General features: G+C 36.1%; 1 long non-coding RNA gene across 2 annotated transcripts; it reads right to left on the reverse strand.

Moving 5' to 3' along the window:
• Positions 1-2,346: 2,346 nt before the first annotated feature.
• Positions 2,347-17,200, reverse strand: LOC115301472. Of its 2 annotated transcripts, none has more exons than XR_003913125.1 (4): positions 16,971-17,200; positions 7,274-7,415; positions 6,419-6,523; positions 2,347-5,752 (listed from the first exon to the last, which is right to left on the reverse strand). It is a non-coding gene; the product is annotated as an uncharacterized LOC115301472 (long non-coding RNA). The 2 variants fall into 2 exon arrangements; XR_003913126.1 differs by lacking the exon at positions 16,971-17,200 and adding an exon at positions 9,700-9,834.
• Between the last annotated feature and the right edge of the window lie 273 nt (positions 17,201-17,473).

Consider the following 17,473-nt stretch of genomic DNA (forward strand, 5'->3'; position numbering starts at 1 on the left):
TAAAAGAAAGGATAATAACCATATGACCCTCTCCTGTCAATAAATCCAGAAAAAAGCTTTAAAATCCTCAAGAAATAAGGATAGAAGGAACCTATCTCATCATCATAAAGAACATATATGAAAGACCCATAGCTAATATCATCCTCAATGAGGAAAAACTGAGAGTGTTTCCCCTATGAGCAGGAACAATACCAGATGTCCACTCTCACAATTACTATTTAACATTGTACTGGAAGTCTTAGCCTCAGCAATCAGACAACAAAAATAAATAAAGGGAATAAAAAAGGCAAGGAAAAACGGAAACTTTATATTTCCAGGTGACAAGATATTCTATGTAGAAAAACCAAAAGACTACACCAAAAAATTGCTACTACAATACATTAATTTTAGCAAAGTCACAGGATATCAAAGTGCAGATATTTGTTGCATTTCTATACACTAGTAAGAAAGCTACAGAAAAGAAATCAAGGAATCAATCCCATTTACAATCACAGCAAGAACAATAAGATACCTAGAAATAAAGCTAACTAAAGATGTAAAAAATATGTATGCTGAAAACTGAAAACCACTTATGAAAGTATTTGGAGAGGACATAAAGAAATAGAAAAGCATTTAGTGCTTATGGATTGGAAGAAAATATATTGTTAAAATATCTATACTACCCAAAGCAACCTACACATTTAACTCATACAACTTACATACAACACACAACACCTACTGCTCATCACAAGTGCCCTCCAGTTAGAACAAAACACAGAACAGTTAGAACGAAAATCCTAAAATTTGTGTGTAACCACAAAATATATCTTTTTGCAAAGAACTATATATATCAATGGAATATTACTCAAACATCAAAAAGGATGAAATCTTGCCATTTGCAATGACGTGGATGGAGCTACAATATATTACGTTAAGTGAAATAAGTCAATCAGAGAAAGAAAAGTACCATACATCATATGAGGAATTTAAGAAATAAAACAGATGAACACATGGGAAGGGGGGAATAAAGGAGAATGACAAACCACAAGTGATGATTAATGATAGAGAACAAACTGAGGATTGATGGAGGGATGTGGGTAGGAGATGGGCTACATGGGTGATGGGCATTAAGGAGGGCACTTGTGGGGTGCTTGGGTGGCTCAGTCAGCTAAGCGGCTGACCTTGCCTCAGGTCATGATCTCACAGTTCATGAGTTCGAGCCTTGCGCTGGGCTCTGGGCTGACAGCTTGGAGCCTGAAGCCCGCTTTGGATTCTGTGTCTCCCTCTATCTCTGCTCTCCCCTGCTAATGCTCTGTCTCTCTGTCTCTCAAAATTAAATAAATGTTTAAAAAAATTTTAAAGGAGGGCACTTGTGATGAGTACTGGGTGTTGTATGTAAGTGATGAATCACTAAATTCTACTTCTGAAACCAATATTGCATTGTATGTTAATTAACTAAAGTATAAATAAAAATTAAATTAGGAAAAATAAACAGAAATTTTACCAAAAAGGCTTACATACCTGGCAGCTAAATTCATGAAAAATTACTTATCTTTTTAAATGACCAAATTGAAAATTGAGTTTATAATAAGACACCACCTCACAGCCCCTGTAATAGGTAAAACATAAAAGAATTAGAATGTGCAATGTTAATAATGATTGATATTAGCTGAACATATACAACACTGTCTGGGAGTCTAACATGCTTCCAAGTATTTAATATACTTTTTGGAAGTTCCTTATAAATTCAATTAAAATCTATCTTATAATCAATCACATTCCATTTTTAGGCAATTACATAAGAGATCTGCTAACATATTCAAAATAGCTGAAAACTGGAAGAAAGACAAAAATGACCATCAACAGGAGATTGGTACATAAATTATAATAAGCTCATTCAATGGATAGTTATTCTACAATTAGAAAGAAAAAATTAAAAATCTACTGATACAGGGAATAACATCGATGAATTCTAATATGATTATAATGAATGGATGAAGCTAAACACACTGTGTAATTCTATTTATATTCATCTCAAGGACAGATAATACTAATGTATTACAATAGAAATCAAAACATTGTTTCCTATGAGAATTAGGTGTGGCTGGAAGGAGGCAATAGGGGATGTTCTCAAGTAATAAAAAGATTCTACCTCCTGAATAAGGTACTAATTACATGAATATATAATTAAGATGAAGTGACTTTGGCAAACTATTAATAATGGTGGAACCTGGGTTTCTGGTACAAGTTCATTGTTTTTTCTCTTTATACTCTGCATGTTTACCCTGTTTTTAGAGTGAGAAGTTTTATAAAATTAACAATAGAGCAAATATTCCATTATAAAAAACAAGTGAAAATAAGTGGATATACATGTTTAAGAATTTATTCAGTAAATGCAAAGAACTACAAAAAATATAAATAAATTAAAACAGTTTAAAAAAACCACACTGATAAATTTTACCAAAAAGCTAATTGGGGGAAGGCAAAGGAGCAACTAGTGATGCTAAAAAATCCATGAGTCAGACTTACTTCATTTAAAAAAGGCATAGTTCTGCTAGAACTAACAAAACTGGAATGAAAATGGATATCAACTGAAATGAGAAATTAAGAGAGTGATGAAAGAACACATTGTATAACTTCATGTTACTGTGCTGAAAAATCTAAATGGATTGTGATTTTCTAGGATAGAACAAGTTAAATATAAGATGCAAGACAAAAAACAGTCACTACAGAAAACAAGTGAGAAAATTTTCTAGATAACCTCAGTTCTTCAAACCACCAAAAGAAAGGACGACGGTTCAGATTATTTAATTGATGTGTTCACTCAGCCCTTCATATTAATGCTAAAGGTTTTCAATCAATTCTATAGCATAGAATGTCCTCAAAATTAATTTAACACAACCAGAAAATGTGATATCAAACCATGACAAAAATAGGACATAAAATTATAGATCAACTTCATTTAACGGTAAGTATACTTGCAAAAAGTCCACATCAAATTAAGATATTCATAATTTAGTAGTAAATTTAGACCGAAACATTTTTTTTACCAAAACATTTTTACCAAATTGTTAATTCAAGGAATAAATTAAAGTTTCAATAATAGAATTATTTCACAAAAATAAAAGTTTAATTGAAGACTAATACAATTGTTTAGCAAAAATCATTTATTACATCTACCACCTGGTTTTGATGGAATTTCTTAGAAATATATAAAAGGTGGGAAACTTACCTATATGATACACAAAAATATCTCAAATTTAAAATTCACATATTGCATTAGTGATTGAGCTCACCTAAATAAGAATAACTTACCTATTAGGATTAGTACCTGATACCACGTCTAGCAGAATCCTATACACAAGATAGAACTGCAAACAAATAAATAAATTGACAGTTTTCTTATCTAAGCTATAGCTCTTCTATTTTTGAAATATATATTACTCATGTAGGCAAACAACTCATTTATTAGACACAAATTTGATTATCTAGACTCATATCAAGGACCTCATGTTACTCTTTTTCCAATCTTAAACTATTGTATGCCAAATTTTATGCATTCTTAACCATTTCCATTTTTTGAAAATTCCACCTCAAACCATATCAACCCATACCCTAAAGCCTACTTTTGAAACACTACTAAACATTGTCAAAGTGGTGTTTTCCCTTGCTGCAGTAAGTTTAACTCACTCAGCTTTTCTTGATCGTAGTTTTTTCTTGGAGTCTTTTTGGTTAATAGACCAACAACAATGTACTGGTCAAATCCAAGAAAGTACATTAAAAACTAATTAAATCAAGGGTGGGTAATAGTTTCACAGTTTTTAAATGCTCTGAAAGTATCAGTCAGTGAACATTATCAACATAATTAAATAAAGATCATTTGGAAGGAGAGAATTAAAATGGTCAGTATTTGCAAAGGATTTCGCATGTACTTTGAGAAAATCTGAAAATCATGAGGAGAGTAAGGTGACCAATATCCCCAAAATGAAATTTTCAGATATAGAAATAATATCAATAAAATAAACTTAAAGGAAACCCCAAAACAAAATGAAAATGTTAACAGCAATTAAAATTGTAGAATAAAAAGAAAGACATACCTTGTCCTTGGATAGGAAGACTTATATTATTAAAAAACCAATCCCTCCTAAATTAATTTATTAAAGTTGATGAAATTGCAGTCTAAACTGTAATTTCTTCCCACAAGAATAGACATGAGACAGGAGGCAGAAGAAAAGACACACATATCCACAGAACAAAAATGGTGCCAGTCACAGATGAAATACAGCACATGTGCAAGATGGCATTACAGATAAATGGGCAATTATTGGCAAATAATCGCAAGTAATGGCAAATAACTTGGCAACTTTAAGATTTCAAATCAAAAAAATTTCTCATGGTTTAAGAATTTGAATAAAAGAAACACAAAAGAATAAGAAGTTAACATAGGTGAACGGTTTTATGAAATCAGTATAAATATTTTTCATTAATGACATGAAACTCAGAAGCCATAAAAGCAAACATGGTTATACTTGGACATATAACAATCATACATATTCTTATAACAAAAATGAAGTATAAAAGTGCATAAAGATATCTATAATGCTTCATAATCCAAAGCTTATTTCCCCAATTATAAATGAGCTCTTCAAAACCAGAAATCTAAACCCTACCCCAAAATTGGACATAAAGAGGAAATTAAAGAATACAGATGGCTAATAAACATATGAAAAAATGATCAAACTCAAAAACAAAAGAAATACAACTTAAGACAATAGTTTGGGCTATCACATTGGCAAAATAAAATTAAATATTTATAAAATCCATTATCTGTCAAGTTGTGGGAAAGCTGGCAATCTCATTTATTGCCATTTGAAAATAAAGTTGTTACTGCATTTTAAGGAAATCTTGTAATAATTTGAAATGTGCATACCCTTAATCCCAGTATTTCAACTGCTAAGTAATTTATTATGGTATAATAGGCAAGTGTGTAATTATTAATAGGGAGTTTCATTGCACAGAAATTTGGTGCTAACATAAATATCTATGAATGAGAAATAATTGTAACATTTCATTCTATTTCATCTACAAAACAATTGTGCAGTCATTCAACAAATGACACAGATGTGTATTACTGAAATAGAAAAGGGTATTAAAAACTGTTAAATGAAAAAAAATTTGCAGAAGAATGTGTACAATATGGCCCCACTTCCAGAACTCCTAAAAAATAGTTTGTGTGTATGTGACGGTATGTGTGCATCTATCCATTTAATGAATGCACACAACTCCCTTCATAGAAGAAAGCTTGGGAGGGGGATAAAATTGGTAGAGAGGAGGGAACTTAATTTATATATTAAATATTTAGATACACCTTGAAGTTTTGAAAAAATTTGTTAAAGTTTTTAAAATATATCCAATATTTAAATTTTACCATATGGCAAATGGAAATTATAAATGTATATTTATGGGAGCACTGAGCAATTCCATCATTTTGAGTTTCTGGTGCAATAATATTTCCTCTACTGAGGCTCCTGGGATTGAGTCAAGTGGCAGCAAGGGAAACAGTCACCATGCCCAAATTAAAGTCTCATCGATGATATCCCAACATGAGCATTTCTCAGTTAAGCATTTCTTATCTGCAGGAGGTGTCCACTGCAACACAGGAAAGAGAAGATTCTCCAAGCATAAAGAAGATGGTATCATTGCTTTGGTGAAGTTTGTGGTAGAAGTAATGGCACCCTCAGTAATAAATCCACCTCACATTTGTGGTCATCACCTGCAAGGATACAGCAAGGAAAATTGGCAAAGCTGTGGGACACATTTTCTAAGGAGCCTGTTGGGGGGGCATGAAATTCTTATATACTCTACCTCAACATGTTCTGGAATGAATCTACCCAGGGGACACAAAGAAAGCCACATTTTCAGCTGCCAGAAAAATTACTTTAAATCTTCCTAAATCAAACATCAATGCTACTTTTTATTCCTTGGTGGGCTAAAAAGTGATAGGCACCTCCAACTATCTCAGACTCTTATCTCTTTCCCTCTGTATTGGCTCCCTAAAGGTCTAAGTCATTCATTAACTTGATCAATATTTTCAGACAAAAATATTTGTCTTCCCTCCAGTCTAATAGTTATTGAGAACCACTGAATCTCTTGCAAATGACACTCTCTTAACACAATGGATCCAGACAGGAGATTAGTTTATTGGATTAGAAAAGTTAAGAAAATCTTTCTTATGAACCATAACTATACTAACTTAAATGTAGAAAATATGAACACATATAAGAAAAGCTCTATCTCTTAACTCACTATGCATTCTGGCCCTTGAACTCAATTAGAATGTAACCAGACATCATCAATCTTCAGAAAACTAACATCTAATTTTTTTGCCCAGACATGGTTGCTCTTAAAAAGCAAGGACTATTCTGAAAAAATTGCTTACCTTCAGAGGGTAGCACTTGAACAAAAGTCCTATTGTCTGAAGAGTCTTGTTTCAAGGATTTATTGATATCATTCACTCCCAAATGAGTTCTCAAGAAGTGATCTTCTGAGGGGAAAATAATGAGAAATGACACATCCAATGAAAAACGTAATTCAGCTGGAGTCTGGGAAGTTATTCTTTTGTACTGTTTCATATTGATTTAATTTGGAAGCTAACAGTTACTCTCACACAACTCAGAAATGATAGCTAGCTGCACCATAGCTCTATACATTTCAATATAAGCATATTGTATCAAAGCCCTTATTTCTTGTGCATTTTTAAAATTGACTGGATTGCCTGAATCCCAATGAAAATTATGTCTCTTTTCCCCACATCATTTATTATTTTATGCTTATTTGGCCAGGCTACTTACATAATCACTCAAATGATCTACTTATGTATCTATTCTCAGTAAAAGTTTATTGAGAACATATTCCATGCCTGGCAATCCGTAAGTAGTTGTACTATAAAATTAAGCTAAACATGTCAGGCCATAAGAAGTTAAAAGCACATTTGATGATCAGGCATAGAATTAAAGACCTGGGAAGTAACTTAGTAAGTGGTTTCAAGAGGTAGATTCAGTTTTAGGACTGGGTTATTGAGAAAGTCCCCCATTTAAAGAGACCTGTTATTACCCACAGCTATAACTCCTAGTTGCCGTAATGCCCACTATTACCTGGATTTTGGATGGGCTTTTAATGATATTTAGCTACAGCCAAATGTCATCAAGCTTAAGAAAAGCAAGATCTATCAGATCCTATCCATTGTGTGCTTTTTTTCCAGTAAACATGTAGTTCCCTGATAATATAGTCATACCTGCAAGGGGGTCCAAAAGGCCACAGGTAGGAATGAAGGACCATTGACTTAAAATTAAGTTGTGATCTTACTCTCTAAAGATGGCATTCAAGAAAGGCAAAGGCATAGACAGTTTCTCTTCTCTTTTAGGCCCCATGATAACCTGGCAGGGGAAAACAAGAGAAAGAATATTTTGAGGAAAAATATGCAGATATAAATTTTACCTATATGCATATATAAACTATACATACTTAAAATCTTATACAAATACAAATACATGTACATGTAATATAATTTAACAATAAGGCATTCTCAAATTGTGGACATTGCACTATACAAATTGGAAAGAGTAGATATTGCTAAGTTCTTGTGTGTCATATGCACTACCTTCCAATATCCATTGCTCTCCCTTCCACTTGGCACCCAATAAACCGAAAAAATGGCTAATAGTAACTTTAGCAAGGTAAAATATTTTTTTTCTGTTAAGGCTAAATGTTATATATATTTTTTACTATTATATATGTATATACCAAAAAAAAAAAAAACCATGGTTTTTCTATTACCATCTTGTGAATTCCGAGAGGCACCCACAGTTCCACTGGCAAAAGAAAATTGTTTCTAGCTTATGAATTTTCACAAGGCTATCTTTAAAAGAAAATATTTATGTTAATAACATCTAAATATTTGGAAAGATTGGATTAAACTTAAACTTAATTTCTCTTTTATAACAACAGTCTAATATTTGCCCCAAAGCAATAATCTAGTGAAAGGATACATTCCTGTGCAAGAATTATAAATGTACTAACCATTCTTTATCTGAAAGAATTTATAAATACAATATTTTCATCTATGATTTTGAAGAAAGAACATACTGTAAATCATCAGTTTTAAACAACTTCAATAAAGTATAGATGTGATAAAATAAAAAGCACATTTCATTACTATATTTGGAATATCCTCAAAAATGCACAGAACAATGACTTACATTTGATTTGCTTATCTCATTTGCTGATTACTCAACAAAAATAAAGAATTGCATGTATCCTAAAGCAATGTCCTAAAACAATGTCTTTCTGAAATAATCTGCAGAACACAATATCACAATTTTAATCAAATGTATTTAAGGTTTTTTTTTATCATGTCAATCATGAAAATATCTTGAATACTGGATTGCTGTAAAGGTATAAAATTTTAACTTTCACATTCAAGAAAAATTAAACAAAAACATAATTGTTAAAACATGCTTTTGTCTTCAGAATATAAACATATTGATGTAATATCATTGTCTTCTTTATTTCATTTCCTGTTTCCTGACAAGTTTAGAAACATTTATCACAATTCAGTAGCTTATAATTCTATTTTCAAACATATTTTCCACAAAATAATTTTAATTAAATTTTCAGTAATTGATCATTTAAAGATGTTATTTTTATAAGATCTACATATTTCATCATGCATTGGCATACATGTTATTAGCTCCAGATAATTTGTTTCCAATAGCACTTTGGCTCCTGATGAACTAAGGTTTATAAATCTTGGGATCAGAGTAATGTTAAATCATTGTGCATACATAATTCTCTGGTATAAGAGTAAATTTGGTCTTGAAAATTGCTGTTGGCAAATAAATGAATATGGATTTTGGAGTTTTCTGAAAGTCCTAATGGAAGACAAGTAGCATTTACCTTCAAAGGACCAGAGAGACACAGTTCTTCAGAAAGTTTTAAGATCAAAGTTAGGATAATATATCATGGAAGAGAAAGATACTGAGTCTAAATGGGAAAAGAAACATAATCTTCTAAAATCATTCTCTATGCAAAGCCAGTTACTACTGAGGAAATCTTGGCAAACTGTGGCAGTTGCTCTTTCTATCACACTTGATTCTTACACAGCTAGGTGACAGAAATACACTAATTTATTTAGATTTGTATGATAGTGTATCTCAACTTTCTTATTATTACCGTCTGGATATCCTTTTTAGACATTTCCCCCTAGTTTTCACCTCCCCCCAACTTTAAAACCACAAATATTCTGTATATCTGCTTATGTATGGTAGCTTTTTGGAGGGCCATAAACCACTACAATACTTAAGAATTTTTTGGAGGCGCCTGGGGGCTCAGTTGGTTAAGTGTCCAGCTTCGGCTCAGGTCATGATCTCACAGTTCATGGGTTCAAGCCCCGTGTAGGTTTCTGTGCCAACAGCTAGCTCAGAGCCTGAAGCCTGTCTTCAGATTTTGTGTCTCCCTTGCTCTCTGCCCCTCCCCGCTCATCCTCTGTCTCTCTCTGTCTCAAAAATAAAGAAACTATATAAAAATTTTTTAAAGAAATTTTTTGCTCCCAAGAACTTTCACCTCAGAAGTATGACATCAACTAGGTTGAGAAGAATGATGTACAGTAATTTAAGAAATATAACTAAACAGATAGGGAGCCTATAGAGTCTTCCAACTTACCACGAAATGTGTTTGGGTTAGTTTCCCATTCTCTTCTAATGCTCATACTCAATAGGACACAATACTGAGGGCTCAGGGATATTCTTTAAACCATTACCTCACTTTGGCCCAATATAATCTTCATACCCAAAAAAGGAACTCTGCCTTTATGCTTTGGACTAAGCACATGAAAGTCAAAAATTCTAGAACCCACAGGAATGAAAATCATGGAGGCAGGCTAGAGTGTGAGTGGGGGAGGGGCAGAGAGAGAAGGAGACACAGACTCCAAAGCAGGCTCCAGGCTTTGAGCTGTCAGCACAGAGCACAACACGAAGCTCGAAGTCATGAACCACGAGAACATGACCTGAGCTGAGGTCCAAATCTCAACCAACTGAGCCACCCAGGCACTCGTTAAAAAAATTTTTTTAAATAATAAACTTTCCTCTAAGCATCTCTTTATATTTATGCCTTCCAATTCTGAATGTTTTCTAGGTTTTTTTTTTTATAATTTTATCTTTGACCCATGGGTTCTTTGAAGTATGTTAATTTCCATATATTTGGTGATTTCCCAGATTTATTTGTTTTGACTTCTAATTTAATTCCCCTATGGTCATAGACCATACTGTACATAATTTCATTCTTTTTAAGTCCATTTACTCCAGTTCTAGCAAAGTTATGTTGAAAAAGAAAACCAAAGCGAAAACAATCACAATCCTAGACTTTAGCCTCTACTACAAAGCTGTCATCATCAAGACAGTATGGTATTGGCACAAAAACAGACACATAAACCAATGGAATAGAATACAGAACCCAGAAGTGGGCCCACAAATGCACGGTCAACTAATTTTTGACAAAGCAGGAAAGAGAATCCAACGGAAAAAAGACAGCCTTTTCAGCAGGTGGTGCTGGGAGAACTGGACAGCAACACGCAGAAGAATGAAACTAGACCATTCTTTTACACCATGCAGAAAATAAACTCAAAATGGATGAAGGACCTGAATGTGAGACAGGAATCCATCAAAACTCTAGAGGAGAAAGCAGAAAACAACCTCCTTGACCTCACCTGCAGCAATTTCCTATTCGACACATCCCCAAAGGCAAGGGAATCAAGAAACAAAATGAACTATTGGGACCTCATGAAGAAAAAAAGCTTCTTCACTGTAGAGGAAACAATCAAGAAAACCAATAGGCAACCAATGAAATGGGAAAAGATAGTTGCAAATGACATATCAGATAAAGGGCTGGTATCCAAAATCTACAAGGAACTCACCAAACTCCACACCCCAGAAATGAATTATGCAGTGAAGAAATTGTCAGAAGACATGTCCTCCTCCAAAGAGGACATCCAGATGGCCAATAAACACATGAAACAATGTTCAGTATCACTCATCATCAGGGAAATACAAATCAAAACCACATTGAGATACCACCTAATGCGAGTCAGAGTGGCTAAAATGAACAAATCACTGTTGGTGGCAATGTAAACTGGTACAGCCGCTCTGGAAAACAGTGTCGAGGTTCCTCAAAAAATGATCACTAGAACTCCCCTATGACCCAGCAATAGCACTGCTAGGGATTTACGCAGGGGATACAGAAGTGCTGACCCATAGGAGCACATGTACCCCAATGTTCATAGCGGCACTTTCTACAATAGCCAAATCATAGAAAGAGCCTAAATGTCCATCAACTGATGAATGGATCAAGAAGATGTGGTATATATATACAATGGAGTACTATATGGCAATGAGGAAGAATTAAATATGGCCATTTGTAGCAAAGTGGATGGACCTTGAGGGTATCATGCTAAGCGAAATAAGTCAGGCAGAGAAGGATAGATACCATATGTTTGCATTCATAGGTCTAACAGGAGAGACCTGGCAGGGGACCATGGGGAGAGGAAGGGGCAAAGGGAATGGGGGAGAGTGAGAGACACAGATCAAGGGAGACTAATGAATACTGAAAAGGAACCATGGGCTGAAGGGGGAGGGGGAGGGAGGAAGGGGGTGATGGTCATGGTGGAGGGCACTTGTGGGGAGAAGCACTGGGTATTATATGGAAACCAATTTGATAATAAACTATTAAAAGAAAATGATAAGTAAAATTTCGTATATTTGGATTTTGACAATCTAATTTCACTAAAGGCACTGATCATCACTCATAAGTTTCCATCAGCTCAAATATGTCAATAGCTCAAGAGTATTCATAAACATTTCTCATGGGACTCATCATTTATGTGGTAGTTGTCCAGGGTCTACTTATGACAGATGTGTAGACAGTGGAAATCAAGAACACAAAGAGTAGTTATATCATCCCACAATTGGCTATATAGACCTTTCTATAACTCATTTCCTCTAGAATATGCCAGCATGTTTGTTTTCTAATACCATTGTATTTTTCTAAATAAAATTTGCTGACCAAACTGAATTCCCTTCCATATTTTTACTCGGCAAGATTCATGGACTAGACCTCAGCTCATAAAAGCAATTTTTGTTTCTCACTTTTTCATATTCCAACAAAATCTATTTGTGGAGTCATCATTTATCCAGGCACTTTTATAGAAGGGACCATTATAATGAGATACATGGCAGACACTGAGCATTCAGGATTCCGTTGAACTAGGAGACTTTGAACACCACTAAATTTATCATGGGGACCAGAATCACTGGTGACCACATTGTTGAGTAGAATAGACAGAGGCTTATTGTCCCTGGAGTGTTACAATACTCTGAAAGGAATGTCAATATTTTCGGAACAAATTGGTTATTGATGTGAGAATTCCCACTGGCCCTTGAGGATGTTTTGGCAGAACTATGTCTGAAATGCTTCTTCGTGTCATATCTCATGGGATAAACTCTTTCATATGAAACTCATCGCTGTCCACTTTGAACTATATAGTAATAAAATAAGTACATATATATAAATGAGTATAATTTCCATTTGTTCACATTGTATGTTCACTAAAAAATGTGAAATAAAATAAAATTAAGCCAATGTCAAATAAGTAATAAGAACTGTAAAAAAAAAAAGAGAAATTTTACAAATGAAAATTATATAAACATCTCATTGGATCGGCTCATTATTAGTCTTGACATAAGAGGACAATATTAAGCGAACTTAGTATGAATCAATAGATTCATACTTGACAAAAAGGAAAATATCCAATCTTGACAAAAAGGAAAATAATCTAAAAACATTTATAAAATCACAGAGCAGAAGGTGGCCAGGTAGTAGGGAGACCCAAGACTAGTCTCATCACTTGAACACAGCTAGATCAACATCAAATCATATTGGACATCTAAGAAATCTATATGAGGATTAAGAGAACATTCTGCATAATTTGAGGGAGAGAACATGGCAGGTACAGAAGGGAATTGAGGAAGAAGAAAGGTGTGGTGCTGCAGAGAGGTAGGAGCCATTTTTTCAGAGAAGGGAAGAAAACAGGTTGAGAGAGAGCAGTGCATTGGGTTTGTACAAGAAAAGCACCCCCTCAAACCACTTATGGGAGAATAGTGAGAAAGTAACTACTGCAAGTTTTTACAAATAATGGAACTCAAATTCTAAGTTATTGGAAGTCTGTTCCATTTGCTATAGTATATCTGGGCTGGTCATGGTACTCCTGGCTTCCCCCAGGAGTAGACAGCAGACACTGTGGTGCGCAGATCCCCTTGGTTGAACTGGGAGAGAAAGTTACCCTTCCCGAAGTGCATTTGAAAGAGGGGATAATACCTCTCCAAGGACGAAATCTTGGCTGGTGCCTTTAAGTGACTATTCAACCACAGGAGACACAGGTGTGTGCAGAGGGAAGATAAAGTGGCTAAAGCTTTTAACTGTGTTTCACCATAAACTCCAGTTACCTTTGTGGCTATGAAATGATTTTCTGAGAACAATGCCAAGTACAAGGCTAAAGGGCTCTCCTCTGGAGGAGGAGAGAGGGTCCATGCCTTGCATGGTCCGTTAAGATCAGAGAGTTGAACTCTACCACTGAGCAAGGAGAATCTCTACAGAGGACTGACCAGTGGGAAAAAGTAGCCAAAACACAACAGCAGAGTGCCTACAACATACACCAGAAACACTTCCTGAATTGCCCAGCACTGCACAGTGTATGAGTCATTCTTAATACAGTAGTACTCTGAGCTGCAGGAAACATAATAAGCATTAAAAACATGCAGAAACAAATTTATCCAAAATGATAAGACAGAGAAATTCTTCCCCAAAAGAAAGGTCAAGAAAAAGCACAGCTAAGGACTTGCTCAAAATAGATATAAGCAATATATCTGAAAATAATTTATTTATTTTATTTATTTAAAAAATAATGTTTATTTTTGAGAGGGGGGAGGGACCTGGAAAGAGAAAGGAAGCCATAGACTCTGAAGCAGGCTCCAGGCTCTGAGCTGTCTGCACAGAGCCTGATATGGGGCTCAAACTAATGAACCACAAGATCATGACCTGAGCTGAAGTCAGACACTTAACCAACTGAGCCACCAAGGTGCCCCATGTCTAAACAATAATTTAAAACAACACTCATAACACTACTAACTTGGCATGAAAAAAGGATAGAGGGCACCAGAGAATCACTTGCTGCAGAGATCAAAGATTTAAGAAATACTCAGGAAGAAATAAAAATTGCTAAAACTGAGCTGCAAAACCTACTGAATAAAGTGACAATAAGAATTGAAGAAGCAAAAAGTAGAATAGGTGATATGGAAGATAAAATTCTAGAAAATAATGAAGCTGGAAAAAGAGAATGGAAAATATTATATCACAAAGGGAGAATTAGAGAAGTAGGTGATTCAAAGAAATGAAACAATATCCATATGATAGGATTCCCACAAAGAGAAGAGTGGGAAAAGGGGGCAAAAATTTCATTGAACAAATTATAGCTGAGAAGTTCCCTAATCTAAGGAATGACCTAGGCATTCAAGTTCGAGAGTCACAGAGAAACAGGTCAACACCATGATATATCATAGAAAAACTTGAAAAATACAAAGATAAAGAGAATTCTGAGAGTAGCTAGAGACAAAAAGGTGTCCTAGCAGACCTATCTGCTGAAACATTGCAGGCCAGAAGGGAGTGGTGTGAAATATTCAATGTACTGAATAGGAAAACTATGCAGCCAAGTATTCTTGGCTTAACAGCAAGGCTGTCATTCAGAATAGGAGAGATAAAGACTTTCCCAGTCAAATAAAACTGAAGAGTTTCTGAACCCCTGGAACAGCCATGCAAGAAATGTTAAGGGAGAGTCTCAGTGGAGAAAACAAACAAACAAACAAAGCAACAAAGACAATAAAGGACCAGATAACAGCACCAGAAACAACTTTATGGGCAACACAATGGCACTAACTTCATCTTTCAAAAATTATTTTGGATTTAAATGGACTAAATGCTCCAATCAAAAGATACAGGGTTTCAGAATAGATACAAAAACAATATCCATCCATATGCTGAGTGAGACTCATTTTACACTTGAAGACACCTGCATATTGAAAATGAGGGGATAGAGAACCATCTATCATACTAATGGATGTGCAAAGAAAGCCATAGTAGCCACACTTATACCAGACAAACTAGGCTTTAAAACAGACTGTAACAAGAGATGAACAAGGGCATTATATCATAATTAAGGGGTCTATCAATCAAGATCTCACATTTATAAATATTTATGCCCCCAACTTGCTTTGACTCAAATAAAGTCCATTTGAATCATTACTGAAAAAAATCCTGAAATGTAAATTCTACATCCTTCTAACCACCAAGATGACCAACTCCACCAGGAACCTCTTTCAGAAAATGTGCAGGTTTCCAAAATACCCTCTGTGAGAAAAAAGCTCACTACATTTGTCCACCCTAAAGCCAGTGTAAAACCAGACTCAACCCAGGGAGCATTCCACACAGGAAATTGACATGGCCACATTCAGCAGGCTTAGAAGCCCCAATCTGGAATGAAACATACCATCCCTTGGCTTCCTGGTCCACAGAAGGTTGATCATGCCTACTCTGAAGGTCCCATCAGTACTCTCCACAAAATAGACTCCCATATAAGGGATAGGATCTATCAGCTAGCACAGCCACCAACACTTTGGCCTTTGTAGGGATTCAGACTTTGGCATGGAATGTGGGCCCTGTCCTGCCAACAAGTAACATCAGCATGGTCCACACAGTGCTCAAGGGCTGCACAATGATAGGAGAACACATTTCCTTCACAAGGAAAGGTGCACCTTCTCCAAGCTGCCACTTCTCTTGGGAGACAATTCAGGTACCCACCCTGCTGGTAGGCTACTGGTGGAGAAGTCCACCACATCTACCCATGATCCAATGGACATTCCTGGAATAACACTTTCACCTCGCCAGAACTCAGCATGAAGAGACAAGATCTCCAAAATAAAAGTTACTGAGACATGAACAAACCCAGCCAGGTGGACATATTTGTCAGCCCAGCATTCAGGCATGAGGAACAACACCACTGACTGTGAATCCTCAGGAACACAGATGCCAAGACAAAACACAGGTCATGGATCTCTGCAACACAAACATTCAAAATAAAGACATCTCTGGCAGCCATGCATTAGCAGACTCACAGAAGTCTGGGTGATTTCTGGAAAACCACAGTAGAGCAGTTTAAACAAGGAGACACTGGAGTCATGCAGGCCAATGGAAAGTCCCTGTAATGATCTTCTCTGGTCATTGGCATTGCTGTCCAGGCAGACAGACAGCACAGCATCTTGACTTTAGCCATAGGCCTACCAGAGAGTCTCAATTGGCACATGGTGTGTAGAGGGGAAACATTCAGGAGATATCAAGTGTAGTGGCCATACTGATCACTGGCCCCATACCACCAAGCCCAAGGGCCACTCCACATACAGTCAAATGACTCACCCAAGGAAATGCCAATATGCTGAACAAGGTACCAGACAACAAGTAAGGCAATTTCTACTATTGGCCCTTACCCACCCTCAACAGGTGAAATGAAACACATACAATCCTAGAACATATAGATAAGAGCATGCTGCAGAGATGGTCAGAGATAAATTAAGGTTGTAATACCCAAGGAATCAGGCATGAGATGATTAATTCAAACCAGCTTGAGAAAGATTAATAATTGAATCCAGCACATTGGGGCCACCAGGCAAGGTGAACATGGCTGGGGCCATGCTGAGCCACACCACTGACCCCGAGGGACTGACAGGCCCCTCTAGCACCAGAACCACACATGGGTCAAGTGTCTTAGCTGCACCTTGGATGGGATCGTGCAATCCTAAAGCCAATGACAGAAGCTGACATGAAGGAAGGCTTACCTTCATAGAGATCCCATTGGGCCAAATTTCATCTGAGCATTGAGCTCCCACAGATCGTCAGGGGTAAGGAAAGTATTCTTCTCTTACCAACAGCCAATCAGAACTGGCCACTACACCTGAGTAGGATGGAGCAATCACATGCACTCGTCAGAAAGATATCCAGTTGTCCCCCTTGCCACACCAGGAAGAATGAATCCGAGACAGAGACGTGCATCTTCCTGTCCTGTCTCTCTGTCCCATGTGTCAGCCTGTGGGCAGGTGAAGCAAAGCATGTAAGAGGGAGAGATGAACTGGAAACTGGGCCTGTCTGTGTGTGGAGGATCAGTGTTCCATTGGATGGGTGGTGGTTGGCTCAAGCAAGGAAGGCAGCTTCACGGTGGGGGCCTAAGACCTGAAGAAGTGTGCCTCTGCCAAAAAACCATGCCAGGAATCCTGCAACAAATCGGCACAAAACTGAGGCTCCTGTGGACCAGAATGCCTCTCTTGACACCTGGAGGTTACTC

The sequence above is a fragment of the Suricata suricatta genome, chromosome 9 (genome assembly GCF_006229205.1).
Source record: "Suricata suricatta isolate VVHF042 chromosome 9, meerkat_22Aug2017_6uvM2_HiC, whole genome shotgun sequence".
NCBI classification, from domain to species: Eukaryota; Metazoa; Chordata; class Mammalia; order Carnivora; family Herpestidae; genus Suricata; species Suricata suricatta.